The sequence below is a fragment of the Onychomys torridus genome, chromosome 3, assembly GCF_903995425.1.
Source record: "Onychomys torridus chromosome 3, mOncTor1.1, whole genome shotgun sequence".
In the NCBI taxonomy this organism is placed as follows: Eukaryota; Metazoa; Chordata; class Mammalia; order Rodentia; family Cricetidae; genus Onychomys; species Onychomys torridus.
The window spans coordinates 4,678,515-4,690,968 of NC_050445.1; positions in this window are offsets into that span (position 1 = coordinate 4,678,515).

Sequence of the window (12,454 nt, forward strand, 5' to 3'; positions counted from 1 at the left end):
TCATTATGTAGCTCAGGCTGTCTCACATTCAAGCCAATCCTGTTCTAGCCTGCTGAGTGCTGGAATGACAGGCCACTTGGCAAGGAGAGAACACAGTCACACCCCAGTGGAGAAATCCCAGATACACTGGGCTGAGGAAGAGTGCACCGGGCAAGATCACTTGTAAGACTTTCTAGAAAAGGCAACCAAAAGGCACACAGTGGACCAGAAGGGGTATAAAGCGCAGCTATTGGTACATCCTAGCTGAGGTGGGCTGTACCACTTACACTTTCACAGGACTTAGACCCACACTTAAGCAATGCTGGGTTCCTCTTTCATTGAGTTTCACGATTGTTGTTTCACGGTTGTTGTAAAGATGAAGGGATTCTGGAGCTGGGGTGTGGATGACTGTTCACCAATACGGCTGTTTTGGATGCCACTGCACTACACATTTCATGCTGTGTGTGTCCCACCCCAAGGACACAACTCCTTGACTGCTGTTCTGGGATTTATGTGTGCGGAGCAGTTGCTGGTAAAGCTGGTTTGTCTGACACACCACGTGTACCCTCCCAGCCTGACTCACTTTCTTGTCAATCATCAGGAGGCCTGGGAGGGAAGCCCTGCTTCAGGCCTGACTCATCTCTTACTGTTTCTGCTGTTGCTTTAAAAGGAGGGACCTAGTCATAGCTGAAGAAGTTGTGTCTTCTTGTCGGAGACACTGACCTAAGGGACTGTGATTAAATGACACAAACCAGAGATTTGTTTTCATCAGCCAAATCTATGAAAATTGAAAAAAAGAAGCCATGGTTCCATGCAGACAAAAAGCAATTACTGAAGACATGAACTAATAGGCAAGAGAAAACCCCCCTCACAGCAGCATCACTAGCCATAAACACAGGATCATGGGCTTAGGCAGCAGTGTTTGATGCTTGTTATAGTAACTATCGATTCAGACAGGAATCACTAGTGTTAACAAACCTCTTCAAGGTACTCTGTCGGAAGTGGGACATTCATGTGGTCTCATTGACTCCACAAGATGTGTGTTACATACAGAGTGAGAACTTCCAGGTGAAAAACAGGCCAATGTCACCTCACCACGGAATCTAAGCCACTGTCCCTATGAGTGTGCCCCCTCCCCCACATTGGCGATCAATGAAGACGCAGCTCATCCTGTGGTGTCACTACCAGCCTAAACCTGGACCAAGCCAGATACACTGAGGCACACCCTGCCAAGTCCTTTGTCAGTCTTCTCTGAATGAGGCGGGGACACAAATAACAGAGCTGGATGGAAGATACCTCAGCTTATTGAGATGCAGGATGTTGACTTTTTACTTTTGGTCTGTAACGGCTGAGCCATCTCTCCAGCCCAGGAACCTGACTTTTAAATGCAGCTTGTGACCTTGGGCCAGAAAAGCTCGTGGATTTTCCCACATTGGTATGTTGGGTTCTAGTCTGCCATTTTCATTTCTGTGAACACATCACAGTCTGTTTCTCCCTCTTCCTCCTCTCCCCTCTTCCTCCTGCTTTCCCTCCCTACTTCCCTCTCCTTCCCTTCCTGCTTTTGTTCCTTCTCCTCTTCCTCCCTTCTCTTTCTCTCCCCTTCCTCCTCTTCTTTCTCCTTCTAATTTGGTTTTCTACGTGCTTTGGTTTGGAAATTTTGTTGACTTTGCTCCTGTGACCGATGCTGCAAAAATAACTGGTTCGTATCTTACACATGCGCACAACTCTCCAGGTTATGTGGTTGTTTGGAGAGTCCACATTTGATGTTGCCAAGCCGCTCTCCACAATGGTTCCTCTACAGTGTTTCCAGCACCATGAACACCCTCACTGGCGCTAGTTGAACATCTCCACTCTGACCGGTGTGAAATGTGATTAATTTTATTTCTTCTATAGTATGAGCCTTAGCAGCTTCTCATATTGCTGCTAGCCACTGAGTTTCTTCATTTGTAATCTGTGTTTTTCTTTGCCTATTTTCCTGTTGGCCTATTTGTGTGTTTTTAGTAAGAGATTTGTAATGTACAGGGCACAGATTATTTGTTGAGTGAGCTGCAAATATCTTTTCTTGGTTTGTGGCTTGTATTTTCACATTTAAAAATAGATGTATATGTGTATGTCTTTGTGTGCCTGTGAGTACAGGTGTCCAAAGAAGCCAGAGGTGTCAGATCCCTGAGGAGTTGGAGTTGCAGACAGTTGTGAGCCACCCAGCATGGGTGCTGGAGACAAAACCATGTCCTCTGTGAGAACAGCACATGTTCTTGGTTGTGAGCCATCTCTCCAGCCTCATTTTTCACACTTTAAACGTCTACAGGTACAGAGCAATTTCTGTGTGTGCTTGTGTAGACATGTATGGGTGCATGTGGAGGCCAGAGGCCAGCCTCCAGGATGTCCAGTATCATTCCTTAGGAGCTATCCACATTGTATTTTGAGATAGGATCTCTCCCTGAGACCTGAGACTCACTAAGTAGGCTAGGCCCAATATCTGCCTTCTTTCTCTTCTCTGCTGGGATTCCATGAACATGCTACCAGACCCACCCTTTCTACATCCGTCCCTCACACTTGCAAGGCAAGCACGTTACTGACTGAGCTGTCTTCCCAGCTCTCTACCCACTTTTAATTTTAACCTAGTAGGGTTTGTTTTGAGAGAGTATCATGTGTATCAGGCTGGCTTCAAACTCACTATGTAGCCAAGGGTATCCTTGAATTGTTCCTCTCATCTTCAAGTTGAGTGTTAGTTTCCAGCTGTGAACCAGGATGCCCGTTTTATGCAGCCCTGAGGGTGGAACCCAGGGTTTCACTCACATTTGTTCATGCACTCTATAAAGCACCACCTCCCAGGCCAGATTCATCTTCAAATCAACTCAATGGTTCCACCATTCTCTTTGCCTTTGTTCTGCTTTATTTATTTATTTATTTATTTATTTATTTACTTACTTACTTACTTACTTACTTACTTACTTACTTTTCTTGCTGGGCATGGTGGCATGGCACACACTTTTAATTCCAGTACTTAGGAGGCAGAGGCTGGCAGATCTCTGTGACTTTGAAACTGGCCTGGTCTACATAGTGAGTTCCAGAATAGTCAGGGCTATAGAGAGATCCCATCTCAAAAAACCAAAATAAATAAAATTAAAAAAACTTTTCCTTCCTTCCTTCTTTGAAATAGGGTCTCCCTTGTATCACTGGTTACATGGACTTTGCTATGTCAATCAAGCTGGCCCCAAGCTTCCAGCTACCCTTCTGTCTTAACCTCCCAAGTGCTGTGATTACAGGCATGTGCCATCACACTAAGTTTTTCATATCTTGGTTTTTAGTCAATATTTATTTTACATGTATTTATTTTGCATGTGATGGGGTGCACAGGGGGGATACCTTGCAGGTATGGTTATCTGCTGTGGGATGTTCTGTATGTCAAATGTGTTGCTCTGATTGGTTAAAATAAATAAAGTACTGATTGGCCAGTAGCCAGGCAAGAAGCATAGGGTAGGCGGGACAAGGAAGAGGAGAAGGTGGGGAAGTGAAGGCTGAGGGGAGACGCTGCCAGCCACCGCCATGATAGAAAAGACATAAGGTACTGGAAAGCCACGAGCCACATGGCAAAGTATAGATTAATAGAAATGGGCTAAATATAAGAGTAAGAGCTAGACAATGGTAGGCCTGAGCTAATGGCCAAGCAGTTTCAATAATATGAATGTCTGTGTGTTTACTTTATAAGTGGGTTGTTGGACTAACAGGGCTTGGCGGGGGCTGGAGAGAAGCTCTCCAGCTACAGTTATCTTCTTCCACCATGGAGGTCCAGGACATAAAACTTAGGTCACCAGTTTCAGCAGCAAGTGCCTTTACAAGCTGAGCCATTTCTTCAACCCCCTCATCTTGATTTAGAATAACTCTTCCCTATCCACTGAACTGATATAATTCTACTAATAGGCAGCTGTGCTGTGGATATCGCTCTGTACAAATAAAATACTGTTTGGCCAATGGCTAGGCAGAAAGTATAGGCGGGACAAGAGAGAAGAGAATTCTGGGAAACAGAAAGCTGGAGGGAGACACCGCCAGCCGCCGCCATGAGAAGCAACATGTGGTAAGCCACAAGCCATGTGGCAAAGTATAGACTAACAGAAATGGGTTAATTTAAGATAGAAAAGGTAGATAACAAGCAGCCTGCCACGGGCATACAGTTTGTAAACAATATAAGTTTTTGTGTGCTTTCTTGGTTGGGTCTGAGCGACTGTGGGACTGGCAGGTGAGAGAGATTTGTCCTGACTATGGGCCAGGCAGGAAAACTCTAACTACACAGCTGCTTATCAAGACATTGATATTTCCCTGAAATGTTCCAAAGATCAGCAGCATGTTACCTTTGATGATCCCAACAAAGTCTGCTAATTGTCTAAAATGTTGTCACTGGCATCTCTTACTGTGCCTCGCTTATAAAATAAACTTTATCATAGGCATTTATATCGAGGAAGAGCATAAGACATAGAAGGGTCATTAGTCTGCCATTTCATTTACCCACTGGGTGTCAGAAAATGAGGGAACTACTGGATATATTATCTTCAAAGATAGTGGATAGATCTTCAAATTACAATAGAGTTAAAAATTGACAAAGCAAAAACCCAGCCAGACGTGGTAGTGCATGCCTGTAATCTAACAACTGAGCAGGAGAATCAGGAGTTCAAGGTCATCCTCAACTACATAGTTTGGGGCCAGCCTGAGTTACATAAGATCCTGTCTCAAAAAACAAAACAAGTCAGCTGGTGGTGGCACATGCCTTCAATACCAGCACCGGGGAGGCAGAGGCAGGTGGACCTCTGTGAGTTCGAGGCCAGCCCGGTATACAAAGCAAGCTCCAGGCCAGGCTCCAAAGCTACACAGAGAAACTCTGTCTCGAAAAACCAACAAAACAACAACAACAAGAAAAACAAGCACTGACGTAGGCCATGTGCCCTTTGAGCCTGGCTCAGGGCATGCACACAGCCCCACTTCTGCAGTCCCCTGCTGTCCACAGTGCTTGCCGCTGTGTTTGTGCTGCCCATCTCTCCAACTGTGTTCAAACTCCCAGGCAGAGATAACTCCAGCTGCTGTTAACCATGCTGTGGAGAATGCTATAAACCGGCAGCTGGCAAGTGGAATGCAAACAATAGTTGGCAAATGATTTTTGCATGGGGTTGTTTAGACTTCATGCCATGGGTCTAAAGCTCATAAGCCAGAAGTCCGCCGTCCTTCCTTTTTTTCTGCTGGTGGAAATCCCACTGTTTAGCTTGTACTTTAGGAAACTGACTTTGAGGTTGCAGGGTGTCTCGGGCCCCAGACCTCATTTCTGGCTGCTGCCTCTCTTCCTTTGAGCCTGGTGGTGCTCTGAGGGAAGGGCGCAGCCACTGGCAGTGCTCAGGCATTGCCTTCCCAACTCCAATCTGTGAGAAGATGGACTCCCACCACAGCTGTGGAGGCGAGGGTTCTGTGAAGGGTCCTCACTGGATCTATGCCACCTTTGAAGACCCTGGAGAGGTGAAGACAGGATTCTACCCAGGCTTCAGCTGCCAGAATTCTGCCCATTCTTCAACTAGGCTTTTTGGCTCAAGACACAGCCTCCCAGCTGTCCCTGCCAGTCACAAATTGGGTGGGGAGTTAAGGAGATAGCAATTGCCCCGAAGAAGGGGGTGATCTCCCTTCACAGAGAGAAAGATAACTATAGAATAGATAGAATATTTTCTTTAACTTTGCTAAATACAAATAGACTAGATATTATAACTCTAATTCCTGCTTGATAACTGTTCTATTATAGGTAATTTTACTATGTTAAAGTTAAAATCTTCCTTTTTGAGTAGACAGAAAAGGGGAAGTGTTGTGGGATGTCTTTCTGTATGCTGTGAATATGTATTGCTCTGGTTGGTTGATAAATAAAGCTGCGTTGGCACATGGCAAGGCAGCTTAGAGGCAGGTGGGAAATCTAAGCAGATACATGGAGAGAAGAAAGGAGAGGGGAGGGAGATGCCAGCCACCACCAAAGGAGCAGCAAGATGCCAGCAGACCGGTAATGCCATGGCCATGTGGCAACTTATAGATTATAAGAATAGGTTATAATCTTATAGAAATGGGTTAGTTGTAAGAGCTAGCTAGCAAGAAGCCTGACATAGGCCATATAATAAGCCTCTGAATGATTATTTTATAAATGCCCCAGAACTGCAGGGCTGGGTGGGACCAGAGAAACCTTCCGGCTACAGATAACATGGTCACCACATAGAATGATACACAGTCACCACACAGGATATGGATCCTGGTCTAGATAGCTTATGGGGCCTTGGCCAAACCTCTATTTATCCTCTATGATGTCAATATACTTATAAGCTACCAGATGAAAAAAATCCCATTATTTCATAACAAATGGGGGTCATGTGTTTCCTCCATTCTTAAAACCTTTGCCAGTACATTCATCTGTCCTAAACTTTAGAAGCTACCAGAACTCTACACACACTCATTGTGTAGCTATGTATGATTGCATCTTAGGAAATTTCAGTCACTTTCTCTAGACTTGTTGAATGACCCCTGTGAGGTCATTTAGTGATTCCGGGATTCTTGAGTATAAAAGGTCCTCTCTCTACAGTTGTTCTTGGTCCAAAGATCTAGGGTTTCAGGTGCTCATAGTCACCAAAGATGTAACTGGGTCAGGCCTCCAGCTTGTTGTCTTACACCAATGAATATTAAAGTTGAACTCTTATGGGACTAAACAAAGTGAAACACAAGCTTTCCTACGACTTATTAAGGAACAGTGAGGAATTAGGAAAAATGAAACCCTGGAAAGTGAGAGGAGTTCCCAGAAGAGAGAAAAGCCACTGAGCTTTCCTGTCTAGGGGTTTTTATAGAACCATTAGCAAGAGGCAGACTGAAGCCAAGGTAATCTTTATTGGTTCTCTGGGCTCTCATGAGCCAAACCAATGGAAAGCACACACCCTGTCTGCATGACCTCCTGGTCTAACCAGAAATGATTATCACGCTCTGTTCCGACACTACCCGCCCAGTAAAGGGTGGTGGAGTCACTCCTCTAGCCGTGTCTGACTTGTGCTTTGTTAGCCATTGACCTTGCTACCTAAGACCTGGCGGGTGTCTCAAGTCCTTTTTTCTTACAGCTGTAAGAAGCAGTTATAGTCATTCTTGGTCAACTTCGTGTCTGTAGGATGGTCTGGTCTCTTCCCTGAGTAGGTGGAGGCCGCTTGCTAGAAGCCAGTCTTACTTAGAATTTAATTTGTTACAGTTAGCTGCATTAGAAACAGGGATATATAAAAGAGCAGTGGTGCCTAGTTCCCTAAGTGTGCATGTGTTCCCTGACTGTGGTGGTCTGAATGAAAATGGCCCCCATAGGCTCATTGGGAGAGGCACTGTTAGGAGAAGTGGCCTTGTTGGAAGTATGTCACTGGGGGTGGGTTTTGGGGTTTCAAATGCTCAAGAAATGCCAAATCTCTCTCTCTCTCTCTCTCTCTCTCTCTCTCTCTCTCTCTCTCTCTCTCTCTCCTTGCTGTCTGCAGATCCAGATGTAGAAACTCTCAGCTACCTCTCCAGCACCATGTCTCCCTGCAGGCTGCAATGCTTCCTGCCATGATGATAATGGATTAAACTTCTGAACTGTAAGCCAGCCCCAACTAAATGTTTTCCTTTATGAGTTGCTGTGGTCAGGGTGTCTCTTCACAGCAATAGAACTCTAACTAAGACACTGAGGGTAAGGAGTATCTCACGGAAGCTAGCCAGCCATTCCCTGAGCATTGGCCTTGCTCCTTAAGAGTTTTCGCCTGCCTCTCATGAGGTCCACTTGGCTATCTTACAGCTATCTTCAAGCTTCTCTGCTTTTCCTGTCTAGTGCTCCTGGCCTCACCATTTTAACCCTAAGTTCCTTTTTAATCTTGATGTCTGTTCTCACTGTAACGTGTGAGCAATTTGTGGTTTTCACCATGGGCTCTGTTCTCTGCCTACTGACAACTGGCTCCTACCTCATCAGCATCATAAAATGCACCTAAGGAAAGCTCAGGGATGTCATGGGAGGTGACTTCATTAACAAAATTGCAGCCTAATTTTTTTCTCCTGAGACAGGATCTTAATACATCATGCCTGGCTCAATCTAACTTTTTAGTTGGAGTAATCAATGGCCAGGCTTATGTATCTAGCCAGTATCTGAGATGATCAAGTTGTAGCTATTAAAAGATGGTGCTAGTTTTTGAGTGGAGTATACTGATTTTTTTTTTTAATCATTAGCTTCTTTCAGTAAGAATATTTCAAAACATGACCTTGCTGTTTTGGTATCAGCCCAGATCTTCAGGCAGGTGCAAGGCTGGGACCCCCTTGTGGAGAGAGGCAATCTTTTTTTCTTCTATGGGTCAGTCTACTGCACAGCTGCAGGCCTGGGCTGTCTCAGAGTCAGAAGAGACATTTCATTTGTTTTTACACAATCCCTAATGTTAGTGTTAATGCCATTCAGTAATTTTATACTGTTTTCCATAATATGAAAAAAAATATCAGATCTACCTGGGCAGTGGTGGCAGTATGTGCCTTTGGGAGGTGGAGGCAGGTAGATCTGAGTTTGAGGCCAGTCTGGCCTATAGAGTGAGTTCCAGGACAGTCAGGGCTATGCAGAGAAACCTTGTTTCCAAAAAAAAAAAAAAAAAAAAAAAAAAAAACCCAAAACAAACACACAAACAATCAGATCTAAGAGCAGAGGGTGGACGAATGTCATTGTCCCCAGCACATCTGTGGAACTTTGTCTCCTGGATCTCCCATGTGAGCAGCAACAGAGGAATAGTAAAAGCTTGAGGGGTGGGAAGCCAGGCTGTGCACAGTGCCCACAATATACCACATCCAGATTAATGCTCTGTTCTTTCATGCTAGAAAAGAAAATCTTACCAGAGTAGCGCCAAATAACATGTCACATGGTAAGTCATCACTGACAGAGAAACTCGTTCCTGTTTCACAAGCAAATACCATTTGATTAGTGTTCTTGTCTCGGTTGTACTTTATCTCCTGTCATCTGGATGGGACTCTGGTGAGGCATGCTGCTTGTGTGCTAGAAGAACTGGAATTGGGGTCTGGAGAGGTGAAGCAGTGGTTAAGAGCACTTGCTGCTTTTGCAGAGGGCCCAGGTTCAGTTCCCAGCACCAACATGGTGGCTCACAACTCTCTATGACTCCGTTCAAGGGGATTCAACATTATCTTCAGGTTATTTTGGGAACTGGACAACTGTGGTGCACAGATATACATACAGGTAAAAAGCTCATACCCACACAATAGAAATAAATATCTCTTTTAAAAAAGAATTAGAACTGTCATTTCTCCATAATTAATGTACCCATTCTCACACTCTGCTTACAATTAGATGCATTGCTGTGCCAGGAGCTATGAAGCTCATGACCTTGGGCTTGTATTAGCTTCCACGGTGGACTGAATTTAGCAGGTGGTTCAGAAGTGAGTCTGTCATTTCTGTGAGGATTTCAGTTTCCATTTCTAAATGCATTATTTAACTGACATGTTTTAGAAATCATCCAATTCATATGGAGTATTTCAGTCTTATCAGTACACATTAGGATGATGTGGTTTTAATGGCTTTATAATGACTTGTTCTTAAAGTGAGAGGACAAAACCAGGCTAAGAATAAAGCAGCATAATAAGAGAATTCATTATGATTGAAAGTAGTAACTGGGAAGTAAAAAGGAAGATAGATGGTGTATTAGGTAGGGTTTTCAACAGAACCAATGAGTGTGTGTGTGTGTGTGTGTGTGTGTGTGAGATCCTCCTTTCCATCTCCTTACAGACATGTGCCACCATGCTCAGGTGGAGGGATTTTATGAGATCAGTTTACATAATGGGCGGGTACTCCGACAATGACTGCATTCTGGAGTGCCTGAGAACTCCGTAGCTGCTTACACACAGTTGGACTCTTCAGCAGTTGCAATCCATCCCTGAAGGCCTGGATGCTCTCTGAGACTGTCTGGCCTGAGTCCACAATGGGAGGCTGAATGACCTGGAGCATCATGTCAGCAGCAGAGATAGGCGTGCTTCTGGAGGAAGAAGCCAGGCTCCTGAAATACTATAGAGACCCACAGAGGTTTGCTAGTGAGAACTTACTCAGGATCTGAGAATCTGAGCTTGCTTCACCTAGCAGGGCTGCATAAGGGGATGATTTGACCATGGGCATGGTTACCAGGTGTTTGCAAGGGTCTCCACTTGGCTGTGTGGTGTGCTTTGATCTAGTAAGGGGAGGTCTTTTGCCCTGACCCTGGGCATTGTCATAAAAAGCCCTTTTGAATAAACAGAAAAGGCCATTGGGTATTGACCCAGGTCCTCCTGAAACCATCCTATGTTTCTGTCTTTCTCTTCTTTACTATCTTTCTATCTAATATTTTCTTATCCCTCTGTCCTCCTCAAAGGAACCCTTGAAGAAGTAAGAGCTGGTTTCCCACAAAACAGTACTTTCCCTCATTATATAAGCACTGTCCTCTGGACAGTGTTATCCAGCTTGAGGGCAGGTCTCTCTCCCTCAGTGAATACTCTCTGATCTACCCCAGAAATGCCTCCTAGGTAATTCCAAATCCTGTCAAGTTGTGCCAGCAAGACGGCTCGGTGGATAAAAGCCTTTGCTGCCCAAGCCTGGCAACCTCTGTTCTTTCTCCTAGAACCCACAGTGGAAGGAAAGAATTGACTCCCCTAATTATCCTTCTTTTGGCTTCCATAGTTGTCCCACCAATAATAATAAACACTACTAATAATACTACATTAACCATCGAGGATGAACGAACATGAGATTCTTTACAATAACTGCCTTTGAGAGGATTGTGCATCTGGTGCCTTATGTATACAAGAACACAACTGTGGAAAGTACTTGTGAGGGTTTCTCAGGCCACTTTTAGGAACAGGGATCATATTAGGGTTTCCCATGACCCCTTGAGTTTGATAATTTCCTGGAATAACTCCTAGAACTCAAGAGAGCACTATACTTATGACTGGGGTTTAAGTACAGCAGGAAAAACAACAACAACAACAACAACAACAACGAAGCTAGGCTAGCCAGAGGAGGGATCTAGGTAGCCATAAGCTACCTGGATACAAAGCCTCTGTGCTTTCTCTGAGGAAGCCTCCTTCTCCTTCTCCTTCCTTGATGCACACAACCAAAGGGCTTTGTGAGCACTGCATCTGCCTTGTGATCTGCTCTCTTTCATTCACCCCTGCTTTGGGCTTTGCCATCTCCTGCTTTTCCATGTTAATTCAGTTGTGCTGGTTACACACAGCTATGCACCGATATCCTCCATTTATGTGGTTCTGGGGCTTTAGGCAAGCAATCTGTCTACCAACTGAATTGCATCTCTAGCCCCTAATTACTATTGTTGTTGCTGTTAGTGACAGAGTCTTCCTGTGTAGCCTTAGCAGGCTTGCTGCTCATGGTCATTCTCCTGCCTCAGACTTTCTAATGCTGGAATTATAGGCTTGTGCCACCACAACTGGCTTTGAAAGTGGGTTCCAAATAACAACTTGATAGCAATCTTTTTATTAGAAGGCAATTTACATTATGACTCTTAATAACCTGTTAATAGCTAGTTTCTATCATTTAGTATTAATCCAGTTTCGATCTTTTCATAGTGTTTCCCTTTCATTGATTTCTACTTTTGGTGGTTGTCACTTTTTTGTTGTTCAATTTTCCTCTCTCCCCCACTTCGGTGAGAAAAATTCCAAGTGTGTTCTGTGGTATTGTGTTCCCAAAAATATTTTGCAGGTAATAAATTTATCTGGGGTCAGAGAACAGACAGCCACTAGATACAGAGCCACAAATGGTGGCTAGAAAATGGGAAGAGTAAGCCATAGCAGAAGTTGGGCAGTGGTAGCACACGCCTTTAATCCCAGCACTGGGAGGCAGAGCCAGGTGGATCTCTGTGAGTTCAAGGCCACCTTGGAAACAGCCAGGCACAGTGACACACGCCTTTAATCCCAGAAAGCGAACCTTTAATCCCAGGGAGTGGAGGCAGAAAGGGAAAGATTATACAAGGTGTGAAGACCAGAAACTAGAAGCACTTTGGCTGGTTAAGCATTCAGGTTTTCAAGCAGCACAGTTCAACTGAGAGCCATTGGGATGAGGATTCAGAAGCTTGCAGTCTGAGGAAGCAAGACCAGCTGAGGAACTGGCGAGGTGAGGTAGCTGTGGTTTGTTCTGTGTCTCTGATCTTCCTAATTCACCCCAATAACTGGCCTCAGATTTGATTTTATTGATAAGACTTTTAAGATTCCTGCTACAGTGTTCAGCATAACTCTTATTTTTCTCTTGTTTATTACATTTAATTGTGCATATGAAAAGGTGAAAGTGTTTATGCTGAATTCATCCTATGAGCAACATAAGGTCTTTAGTAGAATTACTCTGGCCACAGCCTCCTAACTTCCACTTGCTGTTTACTTGGTACTTCATACTTAGCCATTCCACAAACGGGACAAAAACAAATTCCACACTAGCTGT